This window comes from Postia placenta, assembly GCF_002117355.1.
Source record: "Postia placenta MAD-698-R-SB12 unplaced genomic scaffold POSPLAscaffold_5, whole genome shotgun sequence".
Taxonomy (NCBI): Eukaryota; Fungi; Basidiomycota; class Agaricomycetes; order Polyporales; family Adustoporiaceae; genus Rhodonia; species Rhodonia placenta.
In genome coordinates this window covers 661502-667119 of record NW_020169836.1, presented here as the reverse complement: position 1 = coordinate 667119, position 5618 = coordinate 661502, and positions in this window count along the sequence as shown.

Below are 5618 nucleotides of genomic sequence, written 5' to 3'. Positions count from 1 at the left end.
TATGAGGCAAGTAGTACAGAGGTCGCGGGTTCGAGCCTGCGAAAAGGAAAAAATTAAAAAACGGCTAGGCACCGTGCCAAGTCGTGACATTACCCCCCCCTCAACAGCGCATGACCTCATGCGAGGCGCCCTTGCCCATCTCCCACCCGGAGCGGCAGTGCGCTTCAGTTAGCGGCGAAGGCATTGGCTGAAAGTTGAGACCACCAAAGACAGCGGCATTGAGGCGGCGAGGGGCGTTCGGATTCTTCCGGTGGAAGTCGGCTATGAGGGCCGGCGCATTGGCAACGTTGCGCGCCGGTTCCCATGACGTACGCGAGTCGTCATAACCCTTCCACTTGACGAGGTACTGCAGCTGACGCTGGAAGATCCTCGAGTCCTTGATCCGCTCAACCTCGTACTCCTCGTCGCCCTCAACCTCGATTGCAGGCGGTTCCTCCAGCTCCCGGCCCGGGATATCGCTACGCGTGTACTTGCTAAGCAAGGAGACATGGAACACCGGGTGCACCGGCACCGACTTCGGCAGGATTAATTCGTAATCCAGGTCTCCGAGCTTTCGCCGCACGGTATATGGTCCGAGGCGCTTGGGACTGAGCTTCTTGCTCGGCTGTTTCAGCTTAAGGTTCCGGGCGTCAAGCCAGACCTTGTCCCCCGGCGCGAAGACCGGTGCCTCCTGCACGTGCTTGTCGTAGTACACCTTCATGCGCTCGGCCGACAGCTCGAGCGCAGAGCGCGTATCGTCGCGAATCTCCTTCAGGATCTTGAGCCGATCAGCGGCCGCAGGCATTGCAGACATCGGATTGATCCGCACTTGGATCTCAGGATTGTACCCTTGATGCAGGTAGAAAGGGGAGTGCCCAGTCGCGGAGTGAACTCGGTTGTTCAGTGCGAATTCCGCGAGCGGCAACTGCTTCGCCCAATCATTCTGCCTGTGGCTTGTGAAGGCACGCAGGTACTGCTCGATCTCCTGATTCCAGCGCTCAGTCTGGCCATCTGTCTGGGGGTGGAACGCTGTGGACAGCGCCGGCTCGATCCCAAGTCCCTTGTACACCGCATGGAGATATTTTGAAGCAAACTGGGGACCTCGGTCCGATATGACCCTGGCCGGGGCCCCATGATGCTTGAATACATCGCGTATGTACAGGTCTGCTGCACCTTCTGCCGTCAGGGTCTCATGACAGGCTGAGAAGTGGACCTGCTTGGTAAAGCGGTCGGCGGTAACCAGGATCGAGTCGAATCCATCAGACTTTGGCAAGCCGACGATCATATCGGTCGTGATGATCTGCCACGGGCGCTCGGGGATCTCGTTCGGCTTCAGCGGACCCTGGGGCTTGGCTGGGAATGTCTTGGTACGGTTGCACACGTCGCAGGTGCTTACGTACTCATTGACGAATTTGGACATCCCAGGCCACCAGTAATTCCGCGACACGAGCTCCAGGGTTTTGGCACGACCACCATGACCGGCGATCGGCGAATCGTGGTGGATCTTAACGATATCCCGCCGGAGCTCCGCGTTCTTTGGGACGTACACGCACCCGCGGAACAGCAGGAGCCCTTGTTCGGCATTCCACTCCTCAAAGCCCCTTTGAAGCCGGGGCGGCCCGAGGTCCTGCACCTTTTCAAGTGCCTCGGCCACCTCCCGATCCTTTTCCGAACACTCCCGAATGCGCTTCAGAAGCAACTGATCGGCCGTCACCGAGGCATGGCCGCGTCTGGCGGAGGCGATGCGGAAACGCTCCGGCTTGAGAACTACCTGATCGGTGTTATCGTCCTCATCGCCGATCTGATGGTCCGATCGTCGCGACAGGGCATCAGCCTTTCCATTCGACGTTCCGGCCTTGTGCGTGATGCGGAAGTCAAAGCGAGCCAGGAAGAGCGACCACCGCGCTTGACGACGCGTGAGATGCTGAGATGTACGCCAGTACTCGAGGTTCTTGTGATCGGTAACGATCTCGAACTGATTGGGCAACCCTTCGAGGTAGTGGCGCCAATCATCTAGTGCCTCAATGATGGCAAGCATCTCCTTGTCGTAGATCTCGTAGTTCCGCTGTGCCGGATCCATCGCATGGGATCTGAAGGCAATAGGGTGCCATTTGTCATCATCCTGCTTCTGCATCAACACGCCGCCGGTGGCGTACCCTGAGGCATCGACTTCAATGCGTGTCTCCCGATTAGGATCGTACAGTGCTAGGACTGGAGTCATTGCGAAGAGCTGCTTGAGCTCGTCGAAGGCATGCTGTTCCTCGTCGCCCCAATGCCATGGGTCATTCCCTGTGAGTCGGTCGAGTGGCCGCGAGATCTTAGCGAAGTCCTTAATGAAGCGGCGGTAGAAGTTGGAGAATCCCCGGAACTTCTGGACGTCCTTTTTGTTCCGGGGTACCGGCCACTCATTAATTCCTTTAAGCTTCGCGGGATCCATCGCCACCTCATCGCCACCGAACACATAGCCGATGTAGTCGACCTTGGGAATGTCCCACTCGCACTTCTCAGGCTTCAGGAACAGATCATTGTCCTGAAGGCGACGAAGAACCTCACGTGTGACCTTCTCGTGCTCCTCTTTGTTGGTGGAGAAGATGAGTATGTCGTCCAGGTATACGAGGATCTTGCCACCAACGATGAGATCGTGGAATATCTCGTTCATCATTGCCTGGAAGGTCGCAGGGGAATTGGTGAGACCGAAGAACATCACCAAGGGCTCATACAACCCTCAGTTAGTTACAAAGGCCGCCTTCCATTCGTCACCGGCCTTGATCCGGACGTTATTGTATCCCCATCGGACATCGAATTTTGTAAAGAGCGTAGCGCCGCGGAGCTTGTCCACCATCTCGGCGATCAATGGCAAGGGATAACGATTTTTGACCATGATCGCGTTCAATCGGCGGTAATCCTGCACGGGTCGAAGCGTCCCTTCCTTCTTTTTGATGAAGAAGAAGGGGGATGAGATGGGTGACTTCGACTCCCGTATGTAGCCTTTCGCTAGTTGCTCTTTTAGGAACTTGTCCAGTTCCTCCTGCTCGTTGTTCGACAAGGGGTACACCTTAGAGTGGAAGGTCGAGTAGCCGGGTACGAGTTCGATCGCATGATCGTATGGCTTCCTTTCGGGTAACCGTTCTGATGCTTCTTTGGAGAAGACATTCAGGAACTCGTGGTACTGTTTAGGTACCGACTCCTCGGCGGTCTTAACGACCTTCTTTTTGATCTCCTCCTCAGCAAACAGCTGGGAGTACGTATGTCCTGCTGCGACGAACAGCTGAGGAGCGCCGGGAAGCGTGACACCTTGTTCCCAGGCTTCGATCAAATCGGCTTTGTCCCACTCTACCTCCACCGGATCTTCTTCGGGTTCGAAGTCCGGGAGCACCTTACTCCGGCAGGCACCTATCACCGACCGTTTGGATTTCGGCGAACGCCTGCGCGCCGTGGGCCTGACCCCCGTATCACGCGCAGTCATTGCTTGCTCCATCCGGTTAGTTTTCCTGGCACTGCACGTCTCAGGGCATCGTGATAACTTTAGGGAGCCTGACTCCCAGTCAATTTCAGGGTTGTGCTCTCGCAGCCAATCCAACCCGACGATCACATCCTCTGGACCTATGTCCGTGACCGTAAACACCGTCTTCTCAACGTGTTCTCCTATCTGCATCTGCAGTACGGCTACCTCCGAGATGCTTCCGTCTTTATTGAGCGTTCCATCGATATTGTAAAGCGGGATTGGCTCTTTCAATTTCCGCGTTCGTACTCGATTCTCTGTGATGAAACGCTTGTTGATGAACTTCGTGGTGGCTCCGCTGTCCACCATTGCAACTATATCTTTGTGCCGTCTTTCTCCTTTGAGGCGTACTGGGATGTGGAAGTGCTGGGACCCGTGGTCCAACTCGTAAACATTCGCGGTCGCCAATACATTGTACAAATTGTTATTACGAGGTCCGACGCGTGCGGCACGAAGCGCGGACCGGATCAAAAAGACTCTTCTTTGAGCGCTCGATAGTGCTCCAACTCCTCGCGCATCGACTTCATCTGTGCTATTAAGTCTGCCAGCTCGGAACTTTCCGATTTCGCTGAAGCGGCGCTTATACTCGCCGAGGATGAAGCGACGGGGGCGCTTGTCGCCGCCTGGGTGGAACCCGAGGCAACCGTAGCCCGCGCGTCGGCGCGTTTTGTGTAAGGTTTATCCTTACAGTTAGGGCACTCGAAACGACGGTACCCTTGCTTCCCACAGCCGAAGCACGTGCCGGGGAAGTTTCCTTTTCCGACGGCCGCATTGATGCTGGCCGAAGCTGCGTGTGATTGGGGTGTACCACCACGCGCCCCACCGCGTCCTCGGCCTCGTGCCGAGAAGAAGTTGTTTAGCTCGGGCCGACGGGCCCGGCTGATGTCGAGGATCTGCTCGACCTCAGTGGCACGCTTCTCAGCTGCTTGCCACGTGGTGAAGGTCTCGAGCTCGATCTTCCGGTACACGCGGGAGGGGATGCCGCTCAGGTACTTGTCGCATAGCTCCAGGTCCCCATACCCAGAGCGATCCGCCGGACCCTTGAACAGCGCGGAGAACTCCGCGGCGGTGCGTTTTTCATGGACCGACTTGTCCGCGCAGAGCTTCGCCAGCTCTACTTGTGCCGCTGCCTCGTCATTTAGATTTCCGAAGCGGGCCCTGAAGGTGGCGGCAAAGGCCGCTTCGTTCGCGAACGGGGTTGTGGCCCCTTGCACACCCACCTGTACCGATGCGAGCTGGGCAAAGTAGGGAGTGGCCCAGGCGCGGGCATCCTCATCGAGCAGGCTGAGTGCGACCTGGACCTTAAGCTCGATGGTGGTCAACGACGTGTTGACCAGCCAGTAGATGCGCAGCTGCGATAGGAACTGGTTGCACTCGATAACGGTTTTGCCGTCGTATCGGAGGGGGAGGAGGAGCTTCAACGTCTCCTTGTCGGGGACGGCTGCGGGGGACGACATTATCGGCGTTGGGGGGGACGGAGGACATTGCGGGGGCGGAGGCGGCTGTGGTGGCCTTCCGCTGGTCAAACTTCGAGAGGAGCGAGTGCTCGAGCGGCCTCTCGGCGGAGTCGGCGGTGAAGGCGCCGGAGAAAGTTCGGTGGGGGGGTTACGTACGTCAGGGACTGCTGACGTGGGGGCGAGCGCTGTCGGCGAGGCGGGCCGAGCAGGATCCGCGGACTCGGACTCCGAGACTCCTTCTTCACTCGCACTCTCCTCAGGCTCAGGCTCTGGCGCAGGATCTGGAGGGAGATCTCCTCGCGCTTGACTTGGATCGGCGACGACAGTTTGAGGGAGACGGGAGCCGGGGGAGACAGGGCGAGAATGCCGCGAGGCAGATCGAGACGCGAGGGTGCTGCGGGGACCGAGGGGGTGTTGAGCCCGTCGGATTGCTTTGTAGCGAGGGTAATCCTCCTCGATCGATCGGGGTGTCCGATTGGGGCACGGCTGCTGCTCGCAACGATAGAGGATAGTCTCAGGGCCGTCTGGGATGTAGACGTCGATGAGGTCCTGAGAGTCGAATGCGTGGATCTGGCCTTGGCAGGCAGCCACGATGGATGGGGGGAGGACGGGGAGGTGCGCGTACTACAATGGCCGTGCTACACTAGCCTACGCTACGGCGCCCGAGAAGACACTAGGGT